Source organism: Schistocerca nitens, chromosome 6 (genome assembly GCF_023898315.1).
Source record: "Schistocerca nitens isolate TAMUIC-IGC-003100 chromosome 6, iqSchNite1.1, whole genome shotgun sequence".
NCBI lineage: Eukaryota > Metazoa > Arthropoda > Insecta > Orthoptera > Acrididae > Schistocerca > Schistocerca nitens.
Window position 1 is genome coordinate 191295893 of NC_064619.1, and position 24382 is coordinate 191320274.

Here is a 24382-nt window from a genome sequence, read left to right on the forward strand (position 1 = left end):
TTATTCAATCTTTTTCTCATGGTAACCTACCTCTTGGCAGTCCCCTCCCGGAGATCCGAATGGGGGACTATTCCGGAATCTTTTGCCAATGGAGACATCGTCATGACACTTCTTCAATTACAGGCCACATGTCCTGTGTATACACGTTACGTGTCTTTAATGCAGTGGTTTCCATTGTCTTCTGCATCCTCATGTCGTTGATCATTGCTGATTCTTCCGCCTTTAGGGACAATTTCCCACCCCTAGGACAAGAGAGTGCCCTGAACCTCTATACGCTCCTCCGCCCTCTTTGGCAAGGCCGTTGGCAGAATGAGGCTGACTTCTTACGCCGGAAGTCTTCGGCCGCCAATGGTGATATTATCAAAATTTAGTCAGTGGCGGGGATCGAACCCGGGACCGAAGACGTTTTTTGATTATGAATCAAAGACGCTATCCCTAGACCACGGGTGCTTCAATCGTATGCACTGTGTTATCTCTCATTGGATTCGTATATCTCGACGTTCAAATCCGTCGCCAACCATAGCAACTGCAACTTCGTTAATTGTCGGTGTATTATATCGGCCCGCGTGCTGCCCAGATGGTACTTTGTCTGCTGTATAGTTGTCGTTTTGCAGTCTGTTTGAAACGGTATTGAACAACTGGACCAACTGGTTGTGATTCTGTAAAAACGGTTCTAAAATACCCACAATTTCTCACTCCTCCCTCTGCTCGATATGGTTCTACTGGCAGCGTGCGTTTATTTGCTGCTCCTCATCACCCATGAAGTAGATTTGCAGAAATTTTGAATCGGTATCAGGCATGGGCATTAAAGAACCAATTTGATGATCACTTGGCCCTGAATCTTAAACGTTGAGTGAAAATTGCGACCATCCTCATTCTGAACGATTTTTGTTGCTCACAAATGATGTCACTTGAAAGCATGAATTGAATGGTTCCGGCGGCGAATTCAGTGGTGGCAATACAACTTTTCCAGACGCGCAGCAGAAACCGGCAGATTCATCTTTGTATTTGAGTGCATGACAGTGTTGGTATTGTTTGTTCATAGCACCGATTACAATTTGTGAATGTGACGAATAGTCGATGTCCGACTCATATTCAAACGCAAGGCGAAGAAGTGATGCACGTGTCAATGTGCGATACACTTGCAAACGGTTTTGTTGATGTGTTCTGAATGTGTCGGTGACTCGTTGACGGGCCAGTCTTCGTCTCAAAGCATTAGCTCGAAGGCTTTCGTTGCGTTGCTCTTGACTTTCATTAGCACGTCTGATTGCAGCCTGGTTTCTTAAATTTTCATTGTCCGTCAATTGATCTTCTGCCGATCTATTTAACCGACGGCTCTGGACTAATTGTGAATTCCGAGTCCGTCGACCAATTTTTCCTCCTCGTCTACGAAGACATGGCATTGTTTTATGTACGTAACTTATATGTGGATATAATACACTTAACATTCACTGAAATGCGACACCTGAAATATCAAAAGACACCGTAAAAAAAATGAAAATGTCAAAATAACGAAACACACATAATATAATACACTCAAATTAAAATGTCGAAAAATAAACGAAATTCTATGCACGTAACTTATATCTGAATATAAGACGCTCAATATCGCACACAAAAATGCAACGCCACCTACCGTGCTGATTTAAGAATGTAAATTTTCCAGGCCCCCACTTGAAAGCATACACAAAAATTCATTCACGTCGATCCAGTCGTTTAGTTGCAGCATGTGCCTTCAGTAGTTTGAATCTTTTATTTAGCTGGCAGTAGTGGCGCTCGCTGTATTGCAGTAGTTCCAATAACGAAGATTTTTGTAAGGTAAGTGATTCATGAAAGGTATAGGTCACTATTAGTCAGGGCCATTCTTTTGTAGAGATTATTGAAAGTGAGATTGCGTTACGCTAAAGAAAGTGTTGTGTGTCAGTTTAGTGATGATTAGAATAAGTAAAGAGAGAAATGTCTGAGTACGTTCAGTTTTGCTCAGCTGTTTGAAAATCAAATAACGTAAGATGTTTATCAGCACAATCATTCGTTAATTTTTCTAAGGGGATGTTGCACTGGGAGCTCGATTAAATGCGACAAAATATAGATCTTAACTGCTGGCGTTTCTATGTCAACATTCAAGAGCGTGCACGGTGACCAGCGGTAAAGAAACGTCAGACGTGTTACAGTAACCAGCAGCTCTCCGTATACAGAAGTAGACGGGTAAAAGCAGACCCAAGTAAAGGAGGGAAAGGTCAGCTTTATGTGTGCGTGACGTATGAAGTGGACGGTAATAAAAGCCCTCCACAGTTTCCTGTGGTAGTCCGCTTGAAAGTCAAGGGAAGAAAAAGCGAGGCAGTGTTGCAGATGGCATCCGGTGATGTGAGAGTACATAACCCGAAGGCCGCCGTCTGTATAACAGGTAGCGGGGCCACTTGGGCGCGCGCGACCCGCCAGGCGGTCTGAGACGAGCGCGGCTCGGCTCGCGTGCCTGGGGGGCGTTACGCGACCCCGGAACCCCCCATTACGCGAGAGCCCCGGCGGCGCCGCAGCGGCGACGAGTGGCGCCGCCTCCGTATTAATTCCGCCTCGGCCGGTGGCGGCGCCCAGATAGCGATCGCTGGCCGCGCAGCGCGCGACACGGACGCCGGCGCGCTCGTTAACAGTTGACCCGACAGGTAGGGCGCGCGCCCGCGTGACTGCTGCAAGGTTACCAGCCGCATAGCTGGTCGAAGCAGTCGTCACCCCGACGGCCGGTCTGAATAGGGCAGCGCCTCATTAGGTTTTGATCTACTGACGGCAGATTGTCATCAGACTGCAGGAAGGAGAACGTTCGACTTTCGCTGTAATGTTAATGAGACAGTTTACCCAACATGCCTAGATCGAAGTACAGGACTGCTCTACTTCCTTTCTGGACGTGGTGTGACACCTTTCAGCTACGCTAAAGGATTTGCGACTGTCGGCATTGTTCTACGAGAAAAAGTGTGTGCCTGTACGCCAGCAGCGAGTCAAAGTTACAAGAAAAGGTGGGCGGGGTAAATAGTATCGTGTTGCCTATGACCTTCAACAAATAAGTGATATGTCTTTGGATAAATGTTCAACGGCTGTCTTGCTGAAGCAGATTTCTATGTAAAAGATGACAACTAAGGAAGTCATCAAAAGCTTGAGTTTACGTATAAATCTGAAGCAACGAGAAACACGTTTCGTTTCACCTTGTAAAGGGACATCCTCCTCTCGCATGACTTTTCCTCAATACTAGTAGCTGATACCAGTAATACACTACTGGCCATTAAAATGGCTACACCACGGAGATGACGTGCTACAAACGCGAAATTTAACCGACAGGAAGAAGATGCTGTGATATGCAAATGATTAGCTTTTCAGAGCATTCACACAAGGTTGGCGCCGGTGGCGACACCTGCAACGTGCTGACAGGAGGAAAGTTTCCAACCGATTTCTCATACACAAACAGCAGTTAAACGGCGGTGCCTGGTGAAACGTTGTTGTGATGCCTCGTGTAAGGAGGAGAAATGCGTACATCACGTTTCCGACTTTGATAAAGGTCGGATTGTAGCCTATCGCGATTGCGGTTCATCGTATCGCGACATTGCTGCTCGCGTTGGTCGAGAACCAATGACTGGTAGCAGACTATGGAATCAGTGGGTTCAGGAGGGCAATACGGAACGCCGTGCTGGATCCCAACGGCCTCGTGTCACTAGCAGTCGAGATGACAGGCATCAAATCCGCATGGCTGTAACGGATCGTGCAGCCACGTCTCGATCCCTGAGTCAACAGATGGAGACGTTTGCAAGACAACAACCATCTGCACGAACAGTTCGACGACGTTTGCAGCAGCATGGACTATCAGCTCGGAGACCATGGCTGCGGTTACCCTTGACGCTGCATCTCAGACGGGAGCGCCTGCGATGGTGTGCTCAACGACGAACCTGGGTGTACGAAAGGCAAAACGTCATTTTTTCGTATGATCCACATGACGCTGTAAACAGAACGTTTACAGCGTCATGATGGTCGCATCCGTGTTCGGCGACATCGCGGTGAACGCACATTTGAAGCATGTATTCGTCCTAGCCATAGTGGCGTTATCACCTAGCGTGATGGTATGGGGTGCCATTGGTTACACGTCTCGGTCACCTCTTGTTCGCATTGACGGCACTTTGAACAGTGGACGTTACTTTTCAGATGTGTTACGACCCGTGGCTCTACCCTTCTTTCGCCGGCCAGTGTGGCCGAGCGGTTCTAGGCGCTTCAGTTTGGAACCGCGCGACCGCTACAGTCGCAGGTTCGAATCCTGCCTCGGACATAGATGTGTGTGATGTCCTTAGGTTAGTTAGGTTTAAGTAGTTCTAAGTTCTAGGGGACTGATGGCCTCAGATGTTAAGTCCCATAGTGCTCAGAGCTTACCCTTCACTCGATTCCTGTGAAACCCTACATTTCAGCAGGATAATGCACGACCGCATGTTGAAGGTTCTGTACGGGACTTTCTGGATACAGGAAATGTTCAGCTGCTGCCTTGGCCACCATATTCTCCAGATCTCTCACCAATTGAAAAAGGCTGGTGAATGGTGGCTGAACAACTGCCTCGTCACAATACTCTTGATGAACTGTGGTATAGTGTTGAAGTTTCATTGGAAGCTGTACCTATACACGCCATCCAAGCTCTGTTTGACTCAATGCCCAGGCGTATCAAAGCCTTTATTACAGCCATAGGTGGTTGTTCTGGGTACTGATTTCTCAGGATCTATGCACTCAGATTGCATGAAAATGTAATCACATATCATTTCTAGTATAATATATTTGTCCAATGAATACCCGTTTGTCATCTGCATTGTTTTTGGTGTAGCAATTTTAATGGCCAGTAGTCTAGTATCACGTGTTGTCTATAACCCTCAACAAATAAGTGATATGTCTTTGGATAAATGTCTAACGGCTGTCTTGCTGAAGCAGGTTTTTATGTAAAAGATGACCCGAAAGGAAGTCAACAAAAGCCTTGAGTTTACGTATAATCTGAAACAACGAGGAACACGTCTGGTTTCACCTTGTAAAGGGGCATCCTCCTCTCGCTAAACTTTTCTTCAACAGTAATAGTCGATACTAGTAATATTATTCGAATTTTGGACAGGTCAGTTTCACCCCAGGTGTTATTATGAAAAATTTCATATGATTTTATACACAATATGGACGAAAAGGTTGTAACCTCCCAACAGTTTAATTCCGTAGCCTCGCAATAAAAATGGTGACTAACCTCTCAGTAAAAATGCAACTCATATATAAACTTTCAATAATTACTGTGAATCTAAACTGGTAAATTTGGACGTCAGCAATGCTGCGTCATGGGCATGAAAAGTCATTCTGAATAAACTGAAAATTCTTAGCTCAGTTATGTCGCTGGATAACGCTTATATATCTGCTCCTATAAGAAATCTTTCTTGCACAGGCCAGTGCAGTACTGGCCGCTAGATTTTGTTATGTATGAATAAAAAAAAACTTATTTTTCTTTACGATAATTGGCATGGCTATGGATAGAAGAAATTAGTAAAAACTTAAAATTCAGATGAATGACTGTCAAAAGTTTTCTTTATAAGAAAGATTAGTATTGAAAATTATTTACATGTGACTTTGATATAACAATAGTACAAAATGAGTTGTTGAAAATTACATATGCGCGTGGCAGGAAATAATAATAATTTTTGCTTTTACCTTATACTACGTCGCTCAGGCACCGCCATCGTTCTCCACGACCGGCCGTGGTAATTCCATACAGCACACAAGTGCTCTCTGTGAGCTACACAACTAGACAACTGCTCTCTAACAGCGACCTGACCGCACAGCACGACAGCGAGCTACTACCACTTCTGCTGCCGACACTGCTCTCTGGTCTGCTATTCTATTATAGCTTACATATCGCAGTCAGCGCGTGAGCAATCCATCGAAGTTGCATCTGCTCGAGTGCGCTAGCAAAAAATTCCTTAGTCATGGACCTCTTACAAGGTGCAAATATGGTCACCCTCTTTTGTTTTTGACTGAAAGGTACCTTCTTTAGTAAAAAATTCTAGATTTTACACGTTCATTAACAACTGTAACAAGTTTAAGAAATGATGAGAGGCAAAACAATGATTAGTATCCATTATTCCCATTCGAAAACAAAGATTTACAAAACGCTTGTAAAACAGAACTTTAAAAAATGGGGGTGTAAACACGGGCATCCACAAAAGGTTCAAAATATCTTTTGAAATATTTTAATGAAATGGGTTAGAACAATACAAAATTGTAGACTAGTCCACTAAAAGTAATTTTCGTACATTTATGCATAAAATCTGAAATTATTTACAGTAATCGCAAACGTAAGTAACTCCTTCAGCGCCAGCACAATCTAAGTGTGCCCACATTTAATCCGCACCTCTCCTCTCCTGCCTTCAGAAAACTTTTTTCATCACAAAAGGCGCAACTTGCGTCGCTTGAGTGTGGTGTATCCCCATCGTTCACATCAAGGACAATATCGCTGTCCACAAGGTGAGGGCTGCAGGAGCCTGAAGAGTCCGATGATGAATCAAATAGTTTTGTGGAACAACTTTTCTTTTCTTGAGGGCCTTTAGATTTTGCACCTCTGTCCGCAGGGCGGCCTCTAACTCCAGAGAAACTCAACGACCTCTTCTTGACCGCACTTCCGTCAAGCGACTTAGCCGATTTTTGTGTGGTCTTCCAGTGATGTGGCAGGCGGTTGCTGCTTTTTGTCCCCGCGCTGTGGTTCTCTTTTTAATGTTACGGACAGGAGAAATGTCGAATGGTGAAACTGCATTTTTTGAAGTCCCTGGAGAACATCCCGGTGTTTCAGTGGCTTCATCAACTAGCATAGCTACAGCTTGATGTGACTGTACATCAGGAAACTCGAAGAAGAAGCAGATGATGTCGGTAGTCCAGAGATAGATAGTAGAGGAGCATGTGATTCAGAAACAGGTGTATGTTTCACTCTGGAGCAAGTTTTTCCTGCAACCAACTCAGCAGCTATGAAATCAGCGTCGGTGAAGATGTAACGGTTCATAGGGTATAACCCAGTTACTTTGAATCCGTTTATTGCTATCTCAGCTGATTGGGTACGAAGGCACGCTTAGCCAAAATCCTCCATAACGTCATAAAGTGTGAGAGGACGCCCATTGTGATGCAACCATACTCTGACTGTCTCGCTGTAGTACGTTTTAAGAGGGCCGATGAACAGGCTGCGCCGGCCGGTGTGGCCGAGCGGTTCTAGGCGCTTCAGTCTGGAACCGCGTGACCGCAGGTTCGAATCCTGCCTCGGGCATGGATGTGTGTGATGTCCTTAGGTTAATTAGGTTTAAGTAGTTCTAAGTTCTAGGTGACTGATGACCTCAGATGTTAAGTCCCATAGTGCTCAGAGCCATTTGATGAACAGGCTGCAGTTTGCGAGTGCAATGTGGAGAAAGTGAGATGACAGTCACGTGGTGTTCTTTCGCCAATTACATCACATCGGGATTTCGAATGTGGCTATAATTACCATCCAAGATGAGAACAGGCCTTTGGTCAGTCGGACATGTTTTCTCAATGAAGTGAACGAACCATTCGGTGAACAAATTGTTTTGAAACCATCCTGAAGGATGGGCTCTTTCAATTTCACCAGGGGCAGCCTCTCATTAGAGCTTGGGACATGTCTCGAAGCAACTCATGCATGCGATAACTATGGTTGTAGCCCCTCTTTCTGCAGATGTTAGATCTGTAATTTGTTTCTCCCCTTTCATCCATATCACATTTGGAATTTTGCTTTGGGCAATAGATATGCCTGTCTCGTCCGCATTATAGACTCGGTCTGCTGGATATGAGTGTTTGTTGAAAGCGTCTGCCAAAAAATCAAAGAAAACAATCACATTCATTTTTATTGCAGCCTAAGGCTGTGGCATATGAAGCTCCACAAGGTTTGAAAATTAACAGCTGATCCTTGTGTTTCTCAAGAAAAAGGTCAGCCTAAGCTCGTTCTACTTCCCCTCCTTTGAAAGTGGTTGTCAAACTATTTCTCTGGGCAAGTAAGAATGCCATTCTTCTCAGATCCGCTAAAGTGCACCCAAAGAATTTTTGCTCCAACTCGAATAGCTAAGTAACTAGCTGTTTTACGAGGTCTGCATTTAAAATCAGTTTTCTTCCAAGCTTTGTCTCTTGCACCACTGGCTCAGGGATTTTATCAAGTTTAAGAAGTCTCTGAAAAGTGGTACGAGGCACTCCGAATGTTCTTGCAGCACCTTTCACAGAAGCCTCCTTTGCTTTCACAGCTGTTATGGCACGAACCATCTAAGATTTATCCCACTGATGCCTATGGTTCTTCCATTCATAGCGCTTCTTCGTTCTCGGTATTCTGTGAGGACAAACAAAAGCAGTAGGGTCTATTATCGCAGTTTGAAAATTCCACTTTTTTGTTTGTGGCCGTGTAAGTTGTATATATGAACTTTAAACAAAATTCGACTAACCATATCCCCATAAAATTATTTAAGGGTTTTACCGTGTTTGGCAGAACAGATGGTGTAACTATGGGCTGTTCTTCAATAGGGGCGCATTTTTACAGCAACCCAATGAGCCTATATTTACACCAAGCATTCTTAAACAACATGGCCACTATGACGTCTATCCTAAAATTGTGTGTAACGTAAAATGTGCTTCCAAAAGTAGCTTAGGATTCCGTTATTCCGGATATCACTGAGAAATTGTTTTAAACTAATCGGTATATAAAAAGAAAACGATTTCACATACCTGCTAAACGTTTGCAGTCCTGAACAGATACCAATTCATACAATAGCCGACGCTGTAACTACACTGTTGAAACAAATTTTCCAGCTGTTCACTGCTACCGTCTATCAACAACAGGCACCGTTTTCAGTCCTGGTCGCCATACTGCAGCGCTTCGCATACGCTCTTCGTGAGGGGTGCCCATAATTATACCTGTGCCTATTTTTACACCTTTTCCTCTGTTATATTTCAAGCTAAAATTTATGGAAAGGAATTACTTTATTTTTGTTGTTACAATCGATACATACTAGCTCTGTATGTATAGTTAATTTTTTTTTTTGGAAACATTTGAATTACGAAATATTTGGCACACTTAAAATTTCTGTTATTAATCACGCAATGTAGTACTGGTTATTATTTTTATTTCTTCAGTCATTTATGAAATAATAATCGAATTTAATAGAAATTCATTTGTCAAGAAAAATTGTAAACTCTTTGGAATAATGTTATTACCGCAGAGTGCGGTAGTCCCTGATGTGATCAGACGTGTTTTTGGTATTTTGGACGAACAATGTAATTTCGGCTTTGTTAATGTGAAAATTCAAAAGACCGTGTGATATAGTAAAATGTGACAAAATGAATTAAAGTAAGAACAAAAATTCTGTTGCAACATTTTTCAAAATTGGGATCTATTCAACCATGAGAACCTAAAATGTGAGAATTGCAGCTGCAAGAATCAGACCCCTAGACATGAAGAATTGGAGCCAACCATGCAAGAAATAAGTGAACTAAAAGTTTATTGTAAATATTATTCCTCTCGACTCATTGGAAAAGACTTTACCGTAGTGGACGGTAGCAGCAACATAGAAGGACGGGAAAGATTACAATCCCCGCACATTTCATCGATAAGCTCTTTCATCTGGGCCGAGGTCTGACATGTCTCTTCTGAAGTCTTTCGTTCGTAGCAGCCAATCATGTGGCGTGCTGTTATGAGGGCTATTATCTTTCAACCTCTCATCGGTGGCAAAATCGAAACCACAGTGAAAATCAAAAATATTTTGTTTGCAACAGTTAGCTACAGCCTCCAGCTACTTCTCTACGTAACATACACTTTGTTGTAGTGTGGTACCAACTTCCTGGTCATAGAAGGGAGGCAATTCACTGCTCAGGTCTGCAGCCCTAGGATAAATTAACTGTCTATATAGATAATTAAGTTTGTGACACATTTAAGTTTCATAATTAAGTTTGTGAGACCTACTCACACCTGATCAATTTTTTTTGATACAGCTCATTAAATTTAGTTCAATCAAAAGTTCTTCACACAATTAGTTGTTCCTTAACAGTAAACAACAGAGGCAAACACAGAGGTTAGTTTAGTTACAGTTGAATTAAGTTGTTAATGAACTAAACGTCCGCGGCTCGTGGTCTTGTGGTAGCGTTCTCGCTTCCCGCTCGCGGGGTACCGGGTTCGATTCCCGGCGACGTCAGGAATTTTCTCTGCCTCGAGATTACTGGGTGTTGTGTGTCTTTCATCATCATTTCATCCTCATTCACTCGCAAGTCGCCATAGTGGCGTTAAAGAACTCGTGGAGCGGCGGCCGAACCGCCCCGCGAGGGGGCCCCCTGCCACCAATGCCATACGCTCATTATTATTGATCTAAATTAAAATAGGTCATATATAAACAGACATACGCAATTTACTGGTGATATAAAACCTTCCTGTCTCCAACGCAATGTATTTCTTTAATATATGACTGGTTTCAGTTTCTTATGAATCATCATCAGATATAAAATGCTTGGCTACGAATACACATCAGTACGAACTGCAGTATCTTAAACAGCAGACCGATAGCCTGAACACCAAATTTTGTACCTCTCGAGTCATTCCATGTAACAGAACAGAACTGTGTAGGAGGACATCTGTCTAGACTGCCATCATAACAAAATCATTTCGTCAAACTGTTCGTCATAATTTCAAAAATTGTTATAGTGGCAGTCTAGACAGATGTCCAACTCCACAGATCTGTTCTGTTACGTGGAATGATTCGAGAGATATAAGATTTTGTTTTCAGCCTATCGGTCTACTGTTTACGATACTGCAGTTCGTACTGATGTTTATTCGTAGCCAAGCATTTTATATCTGATGATGATTCATGAGAAACTGAAACCAGTCATATGTTAAAGAAATACACTGCGTTGGAGACAGGAAAGTTTTATGTTACCAGTAAATTGTTATATATATATATATATATATATATATATATATATATATATATATATTTGTGTGTGTGTGTGTGTGTGTGTGTGTGTGTGTGTGTCTTTTGGTAATATATTCATTTGCAAGTTTGTTCCGAATGTAAGCTAAAATTACTTTTATTTCTTGGTTTCTCGCCTAAATCTTCTGGATGTATTTCCTTCGGTATCAGGCGAACGCTGAAACTGGATATTCGCTTTCCCCAGTCCGAGCTTCAGGCGATTCGACTGAAAAGAACGAAGTCAGAATGAGATTTTCACTCCGCAGCGGAGTGTGCGCTGATATGAAACTTCCTGGCAGATTAAAACTCTGTGCCGGGCCGAGACTCGAACTCGGGACCTATGCCTTTCGCGGGCAAGTGCTCTACCAACTGAGCTACTCAAGCAGAAGTGAAGCTGTGCGGACAGGGCGTAAGTCGTGCTTGGGTAGCTCAGTTGGTGGAGCACTTGCCGCGAAAGGCAAAGGTCCCGAGTTCGAGTCTCGGCCCGGCACAAAGTTTTAATCTGCCAGGAACTTTCAAGAACGAAGTCTTTCAACAGTCTGTTGAATCCTCTCGGGTAGGGAATGAAACAGATAGAAAAAATTGATGATATGTTCTGAGGTTTGTATTTTTGTTACATGGTTTAAAATGATAAATAATACCTTCCGCTGAGTAATTTACAGTATTAAAATTATGTACATTAAAACAAATGGTGTTTCATATTCAAAAGCTGTTCCTAAGAAACTCGGGCAATACATGAATAACAATCAGCCTCAAAGGACAAAGTACATTTGCAATTATCTACTTAACCAAGGAGCCTTTGAGTCGCAAAGACCTACATTTAATAATTATACTGATCCGTTGTATACTATATGTTATTCTAATTTTGTGCAAACTTTATCATGCTGAATACCAGATCACAAGCTGTGTTTATTCTGGGGCTCACTAAATCATAGTTACAGGGATAGTAGGTTTTCTGGATTTAATCAGTTGGTGGACTGGAGTTCAGAATAGCCAGGAAACAGGTATTAATGTAGTACTCATTTTATCATCAGTATAGTAAAAAGTGAATAACATAAGTCACTAAGTAAAGACAGGGTAATGATTACATAGAAAAATCAGCTGGTTCGCTACGTTTCTTTAATTTTAACTTTTTTTTAACTAAATACTGCATTCATATAAGTCTGACTAAATACAAAGTGTTTCAGAATCAATGTACCGGTTGTAAGGGTTTGTAGCGTTTATTACATTTAAGTTACTATTATAAATAATGCGTCAAACAGTTTTTCTAGCAGGTGTTTAGTGTGAGTATCATTCGTCACAGATCGAGTCTATAGGAAGGTGTTTCTCAAATCTTCACTAGCGTATCTAGAGCAATCCTTGCAACAGTTCTATTTCTTAAGTCAGGCAGATCAGCTGGTAATGAAGGCACATACACTTGATCCCTTATGCATCCCCAAAGGTACAAATTGAGTGGCGTCAGTTCATGTGTGGACTTGGAGGCCACGCAAAACAAGCTCTGTCATCCGGCTCCTTGGGGCCCGTCTAGTGGTCGGGTACTGCGTCGTTTAAGCAGTCGTGTGCGAGTTATGCCACTGAGGCGGCCAAGTAAGTGGAGTGGTTGTGCTGTTTTGAATTAAGGATAGAGCTATAGATATTGCGCATCGCGACAAGAAACACCATTTACATTTGCTTTAGCGAAAAATAAAGGCCCATAAACTTTCCGTCCCGATATGGTACAAAAAATCTTTCAATTTAGGGGGATTCATAGTGAGGGTTTACCTATCCTCTGTTGCGCACGGTATGTCTGTTCATATTTCCACTTAAGACAGATGTCAATTCATGACTGGAGGCGACTGGATCCAGTAAATGTTCATCGCTCTGCAGCAATATTTCGTTTGTAAAGTTGGCAAGTAAACCGTAGCCTGTCGGCTTTAGAGCTTGCAACAAATGAAAACGATAGGGAAGTAGTTATAAGCATCTCCAAACACGTCTCTACACAGACATTACAGGAACTGCTATTTCACTACTAGCCTTCTGAACTGATTTCTTGGGGCTACGCTTGAGAGACTGCCATTCGGTCAACAAGTTCTTTTGTCACTCTTTGTCGTTACATCTTCTACCCTTTGCGCACAGGTATACAAAACAAAATGGTTGAGTAGCTATTTAACTGATGTGTTATTTATAATTGTAATTTGAATGCGTTAATTGCTACAAACCTTAATACCTGTATATATATGCTGGTGTACAAGGTTAAAGCAACAAATGGAAAATTTACAAGGTTACGTTTCTTTTTTTTATACGAGACAGTTTAAACAGGTGATAACAACGAAGAAACAATGTAAAGGGTACAGAACGTAAACAAGTGCAACGTGCATAACGGTAGACAAAAATGTTCTTCGTTTTTTTCCAATTCGTTGGATTTGCTCACACTTTCTAACAACTGGTTAATGCGCTCAGTATGGTGTGTGACCACCTGTGGCAGCAATACAGGCCTGACAACGCCGGGGCACGCTGTAAATGAAGTCATCAGTCTTATGTTTAGGCATTGACGTCCGTTCTTCCTGAAGACCTGCTCCCAAGTCTTGGATAGTGGTTGGTGGATGCTGATGTGATGCAACGCATCTCCCTGGTGCATCCCAGATATGCACCATGGGATTCAAATCGGGAGAACGAGCAGGCCACACCGTGCGTGCAATGTCTTCAGTTTCCAAGGACTCATCAAACACCTGTAATGTATGAGATCGTACATTATCGTCCGTCACTACGAAGACTGGGGCCACAGCGCCTCGCTATAACCGCACATCAGGTCCCAAGATCTCGTCACGATACCTGACACCAGTTAAACTTTACTGGTTTACCCATACAATATTATGAAGAGTTTTTCTACTGGTGAACATGATCCCTACCCACACCATTAGGGATTGTCCTCGATATCGATCTGTTTCCACAATGTTTGGGTCTCGAAACTGTGCTCCACTTTCACTCCAGATACGAATCTGTCGGGAATCACTATGCAGACAAAATAGGTACTCATCTGTGGTAAGAACATTGTCCCACTGTTAAACCGTCCAGACGCCATTTTGAAGTCCGCTCTGGACGTTCTCTTCAGTGGAGACTAGTCAGACGTACACATACAGGTGGCCTCCGACAGCAAACGTCGCTCTGCCGAAGCTTTCTGTACAAAGTTTGTCTCGATAGAACACGTTCAGTGAATGCTCCGAGGTCAGATGCCAGTTGCCGTGCAGTAATGAGGCGGTACTGGAGTGCCCTTTCTAACAACCCTACCATAACAAAGGTCAAAAATTAATTATGATTGTAGTGTTGCTCACTATGCTAAATATTGCATTTTCGGGCAACACCAAAGTTATATTATGTGGCAGGTGTCATTAGAGCACAGTTCATAAAGTCATTTCTTGAAATAATGGATAAACTAGGCACTCATCTTTCCGTGTTTCCCACGCTGGTCTCGTTGTGAACTCATGGCTCAATCGTCGAAAATCTAGGTATTGATGATTCCAAGATCGGATGCAAAGAGGCCTAGGTGTTATTCTGCGATATTCAAAAGTTTTAGAGATGTGTTTCATAAACCATTTTTGAAGATGTAAAAAAGTAATCAGCTCTCCGAATTTAAGTTACACTACTTCTTTATTACTTTTGTTGCAATGTCACGTTACTCGTTCCAAAACATCACTTCACAATATAAAACATACTTGAAAATATCTTCCTCACTGTTAAAGTTCACATTTCATAAAGTGACTACAATTTGCATCTTTTTAACATGACGACCAAAGCTTGACTCTCTAATAACCGCATACGCGCCCAAAAATCAGAGTTACAAGTACGTCAAAGATCATAGTGACAAAAAAAAAAGAATACACATAAGAATAATATCATTGCAATATATACATATCGATATATCGAAGTACCTCTACATTAATGAAATCAAATCTGAATGTTGTCACAGAAATATGTTAGCTATTTTACAGAAGCACAGTAGAATATTGCTGGTATCGAAAAGAAGAGGTGAGGTGCCGTAATGGTTACGTAATTCAAGTACCATTACACCTTGCAGCCGAAAACGGTCTCCTCTTTCTGGTGTGTCACTTGGTCGACCCTTCCCTGGTCTTTGGGATACAGTTTCGGCCTCTATAAACTGTCGCCACGCCCGAGAAACGACAGAAAAATTCACATTATGCCATCGGGCGACAAAGGAGCGCCGGCCGGTGTGGCCGAGCGGTTCTAGGCGCTAGCCATCGGGGCGGCAAAGGAGCGCCGGCTGGTGTGGCCGAGCGGTTCTAGGCGCTAGCCATCGGGACGACAAAGGAGCGCCGGCCGGTGTGGCGCTACTGTCTGGAACCGCGCGACCGCTACGGTCGCAGGTTCGAATCCTGCCTGGGGCATGCATGTGTGTGATGTCGTTAGGTTAGTTAGGTTTAAGTAGTTCTAAGTTCTAGGGGACTGATGACCTCAGTAGTTAAGTCCCACAGTGCTCAGAGCCATTTGAACCATTTGACAAAGGAGCATTTTTCAGCTGGTCCCCTATTTTCCTTGGTACAGCAAAATGTGCTATTACGTAAAACGAATTCTGTAGGTTATTACGGTTTTGGCAGTTTATTTTTAAACTTCGAAACAGTAACGGAAACAGTAAATAAGTACACATGATATGAGACTGATGCAAAATCATCTCCCATGTGATGCAGGTTCACTTTACACTACTTCTCATTAAAATGCTCAACTTCTTTTAGGCTACAGCTGCAGTATATAAAAAAATGCGGTACAAAGCACTGATGACAAAATAATTTTTTATAACGTGCTTAGGCCACCAGGTGTCACCACCGAAAAATTTCCAGGCCAAGACAGCCTGTATAGACGTGAACTTATCTTTGTGGTCAATAGAACGCGATATTCGAGGCTTGCCCAGATAGTAACGCACCGCATTTTTTTCTTCGACAATGCCTTCATCAACATAATGAGAAATACATACACGAAAGAATGGTGTTTTATCTACATACCCTATTTTTCTACGTATGCCCTCTCTGTACCAATATCGAAGAGTTTGGATAATTGCATACAGACTTCCTTTGCTGACTGACAGATGCAGCACCAACTACCGAGTCCTTATGCGTCTGTCCTCACAAATGACATCAGCTCGCTGCAACATGTCCAGTGTGACAGCCCTGGAGGTCTCCTCGACCGCTACAAATCTTGGAGCTCCGCCGAACCGCCTTCTGATGACCTCACCCTCCGTGCCCAGCGACTAACTGTACTTCTGTCGACAGCAGATGCTCCATAGACTTTGCACAAGCGTCTGTGAATATTGCTCACAGTTGCTTTCCGTTGAGTGAGAAATTCAGTAGCGGCAAGCTGCTTGTATCGAACTGAAATGTTGCTTGTTTGAATAATTACTAGAATATGCCCCAATCGTTTGATTAAGGCTAAAATACATTAAGAATTAATTTTCTCTGTGTAAATAAATCTTAAAAGTAAGGAGAAAACACTATTTAATGTAAGGAATGTATTTTATTGCTGTTCCGATAAAAATTGTTCTAGAGAAATATTTATGTATCGTAACTGTAAAGCAAGTTAATGGCAGTCGCCGTAATTTGTTTCTGGATTATATAAAAGCAGGAGCTGCTTATAAAACATTACGAAGAACAAAATAGGTGACCCACAGCTGTTCAACTAGAAGTAAGTAGGCAGTTTGTTGACACCTCTCAGAATCTATTTCTAACGATGGAGTCATTATGCACAATACTGTCTTCATTGAAAGTGATAATTTATTCAGGGAAAGGAACTACAGCTATCATCACACATGATAGTGCAGTGGTGGTAATTTTTAAGTTGGCTAAAAGATGCGCTCTCTGGCCGCTAGACAGCGATAACATCTGTGACAACATTAATAGAAAGTGAGGCCAGAGATGATTATTAATGAGCAGTCTATTGCACACTAATTAATTAGTAACTGTTTGTCTGTGTTGAAATCTGAAAGAGGCCAGATGCATGTGATGACTGGTGTAAAAATGTACGCACTCTTATTATTAACCTTGTGAATGTATTACGTAAAGTTTGTGTGTGAAAATATAATAGGGACAGTTTTAATGAGTTGTTTGAATATTTATTTATTAGGCAATATAAAAAATGAATTCAGACATGTCCAGCATGCGTACATAAATGACCAACATACGTTCAGAAACTGCTGGTATACGTTCATATAACACAAAAATTGGCACTGAAATTGCCGGGGTACGGTAAGACAATACTAAATTATTAATGATGAAATTATTAATGGCGAACAAGATCAGTTGTTTGGACAGTACCATAATTACGTACCATCTTGTTGCGAGCGAAAAGTAATTTCTAAAGATAAATAAAACTTTTATGTAAGACTTCAAGATTTTTTTTCGTCAAAAATTGAACAAAACAACAAGCAACGTATAACTATTAATAAAGGTGAAAATGAAAATATCAATGTATCGATAAAGTTGCCAATAAGAGATGGCAATAATGAATCGCAACAAGAAGGTAATTTGAGTAAATTGGGTAGATCAACCCGGAATGGTAGGAATGAGTTAGAGAATAACCAAATATTGCAGGCAATATAAAAGTTGAATTGAAAACGTCCAGAATGCTTACCGAGATGACCAATGTATGTTCAGAAATTGCTGGTATACGTTCAGATACCATAAAAATAAGGACTGACAATCCGGGTACGGTCAGATAATGCTAAATTATTAATAATAAAATCATTAACAGCGAACAAAATCAGTAGCTTGGATTCAAAATTAACATCAAAAATCACAATCTCGATAAAAAAAATTTCTTTTCCTGACAGCGTGGTACAACCAAAAGTCAATACGGTTATTCGTGATCTTGAAGCCTTGCGTATTAATAGGAATACAGTTGTAACGAACTTGACACGAAGTTTCCTAATATGACTACGCAGTTAAGACACAAACTATCAGACACTGGAACAGAGAAAAGGTGCTGCCCGAGTAAAAAAATGTAGTAGAGGAACAAGAAGCCTCAAAAAATGAGCTCAAAAATCTGACCGAATTAGTCACGACTCTGCAGACGGACATAACCGACTTGTATCGACTTGCAGAGAAATGCCAGAGGACGTATGGGAACTCACCAAAGACGTTGTTCCTTTAAAACTGGTCCATACATTTCTAACATCCGAATATGAAGTACTTAAGAAGGATGTAAGGAATTAAACGAAAGAGCCGAATCAGCAATATTCAACAGTGGCACCACGCTCGCAGAAAAGTGCATCCAGGGACACAGGACCTACGTCGATCCCGTAGAGGAAATAGTCAGCTTGAAACATGAATGTTTGCAAAACTGACAATGACATGAAAACGGCTGAAGATAAAGTTGGCTCTAAGCTAATAAACGAAAAGAACTTTTCAAAAGGTCCGTCGGTAGCTACAAACCAGAATCGGTCAGCTATAGAAAATAATCGCGGAAACACCATTCCACCACGATCAGAGTATGATACAGATGAATCTGAACAATTTGCAGATAATTATGTGAATGTGCCAGCGTTGTCGAACACTGCCATTCCGTCGACAAAGAGGTGGAGAACGACATCATAGTCAGATGAAATAGCACAAGGAATAACGTCAGTCCTTGTAAGTAGGCTGTTTATGTTTTCTTATTGGCAACTTTACGTAGCGCTCTGTATGAAAATCACTGGCTGTACTGTGTGCAGTCTGTGGCTAGTTTGCATTGTTATCTGCCATTGTAGTGTTGGGCAGCTGGATGTGAACAGCGCGTAGCGTTGCGCAGTTGGAGGTGAGCCGCCAGCAGTGGTGGATGTGGGGAAAGAAATGGCGGAGTTTTGAAATTTGTAAGACTGGATGTCTTGAACTGCTATATATATTATGACTTTTGATGATATTAAGGTAAATACGTTGTTTGTTCTCTATTAAAATATTTAATTTGCTAACTATCCATATCAGTAGTTAGTGCCTTCTGTAGTTTGAATCTTTAATTTAGCTGGCAGTAGTGGCGCTCGCTGTATTGCAGTAGTTCGAGTAACCAAGATTTTTGTGAGGTAAGCGATTTGTGAAACGTATAGGTTAATGTTAGTCAGGACCATTTTTTTGTAGGGATTTTTGAAAGTCAAATTGCGTTGCTCAAAAAATATTATGTGTCAGTTTAAGCACAGTCTTGTATAATTCTTCTAAGGGGACGTTTCATATGTCGACCCTTAGCCTAGGATACCTCACTGGAATCTTCTGATTTTTTTTCCTGTAGTTTGTGTAATTAGTGTAGCTTTTGTTTATTGCTAGCGCGTAATTATAGAGAGAATTTCCTTTGTAGTTGTAGTTTTTCATTGTTGTACAGTAAAACAGTTGTGGCATGCATGTAGATTTGCAGCAAGTATTTCGCAGCTGCGCTTGCAATTAACGAGATATTATTTTCAGTGCTAAGTTAATGTGTTCTCTTATTTTTGCTCTTCAAATTGTGCTTTTCTGTGTTATCGTGTGAAATATTGTGACAATAATGGCGTGTGAAAAACGTAATAATAGGCTCCAAAGTAAACTGAAAAAGGACAGTGATACCAAAGCAGTGTGTTAGCGCCACCGAGTAATGAATTAACTAATGTTCAAAGTAGTAATTTGGTAATTGTACATAGGGAAATGGAGCGGGCTGCAAACAATGGTGTAGACAGTGAAACAATTAGTGTACAGGGAAGCATTATCGATCGAATGGTCGGCAACAGCTTGCCTCAGGAATCCGAAATGACAGGACACAATCTTGCAAATACTGTAGATTCAGGTTTTGCGTCCTCACCGTTTTCTCAAATAAGTCAAGACACATTTTCTGCTTTTCAAACTGCGAATATTGCCGGTTCAAATGCATTGCCGAATAGCACTGAGGAACATGTTTCAGATACCAGTGTATTGTTATTACAATTAATGCAACAAATGGGAGAAAAGCTTCAAAAGTTAGACACAATGGAACAAAGTCTTCAAATGTTAGACACAATGGAACAAAATCAGAGACAAACACAGCAAAAGCTTCAAAAGTTAGACACACTGGAACAAAATCTTCAAAAGTTAGACACAATGGAACAAAATCAGAGCCAAACACAGCAACAGTTTGACACAATGGAACGAAATCAGAGACAAACACACCAAAAGCTTCAAAAGTTAGACACCACACTTGAACAAACACGTGAAGATTTAACTACTGAGTAACATAACATTGAGTCGAAATGTCAAAAAGTCTGTAATCACGTAAAAACACAGATTTGTGAGCATTTTCAACCTATTTTTTCGCGGCATGAAAATGCATTACAGAATCACGAAGCAGCCATAAAGAACTGCAAACTATTGTTCATCAAAATCATGAGACCTTGCAAGCTAAAATTGACTCAGTTGCATCTACCGATTCGGTTACGCAACTTGCAAAAACTCAAGAAAACTTAAAGGACACAGTAGACACTCTGAAAATTGGTTCAGAAAGACACATGGAGGAAATTAGTTCATTATCAGAGAAAGTAGTTGAACTTTCGGATCAGCTAAATAATTTATCTATGAAGGTAGGTAATAATCTGAATGACACAAAACCGGTAGTCTTTAATGACACTGAAGAGTGCGAACAAATTAGGAAATTCAAACAAAATCTGAATCAAATTAATACACAGTACAAAAGAGAAATCCAGGAAGTACAAGATCAGTTGGCACAAGGAATACAAGAATTACATATTTCAGAGGACACTCGCGCTCCAGTACGGGAAGAGGGACATAGAAATACGGAGCAACCACAAAATAATAACACAGGACACTTCGGAAATTATGAAAGAAATTGGCAAGGTGCATTGAATTTTGAGATGGAACCGCCGAAACGAAGTAACAATGAGCGATGCGCAACTCGCCGACACGATGATTTTGACTATAAGCAGTTCCTTACTACACGTAAATTAAAAACATTTAAGAATTCGGACAACGACATTCATCCACAAGCATGGCTCCATCAATTCTCTCATTGTTTTCCTCCTAACTGTGGTCGTTAGAACACAGATTAGAATTTATGTGTGGCTACTTAGAGAATGAACCAGCTGTAAGAATGCGATCAGTCATTCACGATTGTCACAGTGAAGAAGAATTTTATCATGCCTTCCTCTCAGCATATTGGTCTCAAGCTACACAAGACCGACTAAAACATAGCATCATAATGATGAAACATTTCGAACAATCTGAATTCTCCTATTTTTGTGAAATATTTTGAAGACATGTTGCACAAGAATCAGTACCTGTCAAACCCATACAGCCCCTCAGAACTCATCCGCATTTGCTTAATCAAATTACCTGAACATTTACGACACATTATTTTGGCAGGACGTTGCAAAGACGACATTGAAGCTTCTCAGGGACTGTTACAAGAATTAGAAATTGACACTGACAATCGCAGAACGCGAAAACAGGAGCACAACAATTACAGGTCACATCCGTCGCAATTGCGCGATGAAAGAAATAATAACTGGACACGACAAGGCTATTCTCACAACACAAATCGTGACCAAAACAGACACCATCCGTATGACAACCATTGGCAGAGTAGTAATAATTACAGGGAAAGATCACCTCTCCGTGGTAATGACTATCACAGAGACAATCAGAGGAACAGACAATTTGGGAACCAAAATAATTATTATCAAGGGAGACAGAATAACTTCAGACGCAACGGTCCATCACGCAGTTACGATTCCGGGAGAAATTCTCCACCACATGACTGACAAACAAGAAACTATGTAAACTACCGACAAAACGACAGACCTGAATTCCATCAGAACTAGCGAGCTTCAAACAGGGCAGGGCCTTCTCGGCAAGGTGAATTTGTAGAAGTTAGGTCTCCTAATCCCAATAACGACGCGCGCCAAGGAAGGAACAGACAATGACTCGCACCGCAGGCAGCCGTGTGCGCCGGCTGGCTCAGTGAAATATAACATAGACGCTAACCTTGAGAAAAATTTTAGCATTCCTCACCGACGTATACCGCATGATAATTCCGTTCAAGTTGAACATCTGCGTATTAGTAAGAGTAAAGGTTTACACCATATTTCACATGTAAAACCGTTAATTGAAAGATAATCTACTTTTTAACTTAGTCTTTGCCATAAAATTTTTCACTTCACATTTCTAGTATGTCAGACTTAAGAAACTGTTAACATGCAATACTGTTTGATGTTAAATATCCAGTCATGAACCAAGAGAACTTATTTAAACAGAAATTACGAATGCATTGTTATTGTGAACAGACGACACAGTGTTATTGTGTGTGTACATTCTTGCTTGATAGTTGCACGATTACGTAACGTCTATAAGGCTCACATATTTAGAACATTTACCAGTACTGCTAATGAGATTTTAATGCAACATTTTGGTTTACTTGAAAATACATTCTGAATTTAAAGTACTTTCTGTGAGATCCCAGATGACACAGTGGTTAGTTTATGTGACAACTACACGATTTTATCACGACGCTACTAATGAGTGACAATTTACAATGTTACTTTTGCGGTGTATCTGTTTTATATCTGCACAGTTTTTCTGAATTATTCTGGAAAGTAAAACATGTTTTAGTAGTAACTTTTGTGGTATAGGTACAATGAGGCAGCCTTTTCCGTAGCACAACAATACGTTACAGCACAGTACTTCCTTCATCATGGCAATAAGCGTAATAATTAAGATATCTATATGCAAAGCAGTTCACTTCGTTTATTACGAGGTAAGTACATTGACTTCAGCAGAACTTCGCTTACAGAGGACGATAACTACGACACTTCCACAGAATTATCTTACAACAAGACGCACATTTAGCGCTACAGGACACGCATTTGAGTGATTAATTTTGTACTTGAACCATTTATTTTTCAAGATTTTTGAATTACAAAGGTTTTCCGTGATACATTTCATTCCATTGCTGTAATGTGTAATACCTGAGGGTATAATTGCATTAATCCTCAGGGGGTACACGCCTACTTTGTGTACCACGTGTTTCACAAGCACAAGGACCCTAGCTAATATAGTATTTGCTTATACAACTTTACACATCGGTACCATATTTCTCTAACACATAAATTACACAGCTATCTGATTATTTAACAGAGAAACAAACATTTTTTTACTACATCAGTGACACATGTTTACGCAATTACAAAGATGGATAACTTCACAATTATGAAACTGTATTTCGTCTGTACTTTGTGAACTGTTCGTATTTTTTCGGAACCATTGTGATACCATGAGAGCTCTGAATAATGTATTTGGTATGGGATCATGGTTTTTAAAGTACGTTGGTGGTAGACGACACTGTTGAAATGAGCAGAGGTTTTTTATTTAGATTTTGACATTATTGCAGAAAGCTACAACGTTTTTGAGATTTTACTGAGGTGTTCTGATGTTATTATTACGATGACTATGTGTATTATGCTGTTGCGGTGTGTTTTTGATCAATATGCAGATGCTATATGAGTTATTTGATTATGCTATGTATCTGTTTTAGTGAAATATTGAAGAAGTGTCGACGAATAAGGTAAGGAATAATCTCTAGTGGTTAGGGACTCTGGTTTGTGAAAAAGGTTGTTGGAAACCAAGAATCGTTCTTTAAAGAGTTATGAAATGTATGTAAATGCGTGAATGTATTACAATGCCGATGAAAAATTTTTGGACACTGTTATGTCAATAGGATTTTGTTTATACAGATTTGTAACGCAAATTCTTGACCTATGAAATATTTTTATATGAGACTGTCACTGTAGCGGAAACTGCTTTCGTAAATATTTCGGTAAGAAAGTTAAGTGACCACCTTCACTTAATGGGTCGTGGGCAACCAGCTGCACGACAGACGCATGGAAAAAAGCTATTAGTGTGTGCCTTTCAGAGGCACAGGTGGAGAAGAAAAAAAAAAGAGACCTCATCCTCGCTATTGACATTGCTTTGTAGAAAGCATCGTAAATACGACACCCTCGAACTTGAAAACATGATTACACTGTAGAGTTCTTAATTTATGATATTTACTGAAATGAAATGATGAGAAACATTTCATGTCTATTGTCTTGCTAGTTGAAAGATTGTTTACTGCATTATGAAATGCCTTATGGCTAGCGAATGACGTTTCACGCCTTGCTTTGCCTATTTTGTTTAATATCTAGTTTCTAGCTGCACTGCAGCATTAGTTAAAATAAAATTTAATAGATGTACTGATACAGATTTTTATGCCTACAGATCCAGTAAATAAAATTTTGTGATATACTTCCAAAAAAATGAGGGAGCACAAAAAGACATTTCCCTTCACAGGAACTGCATACATAATTTTCTTTTCTACTACTTGGTAAATTTTTTGGCAGAGTAAGTTATCGTGATGCATCACTCTAGTGTTAAGATGTGACATAAGTATTAAAC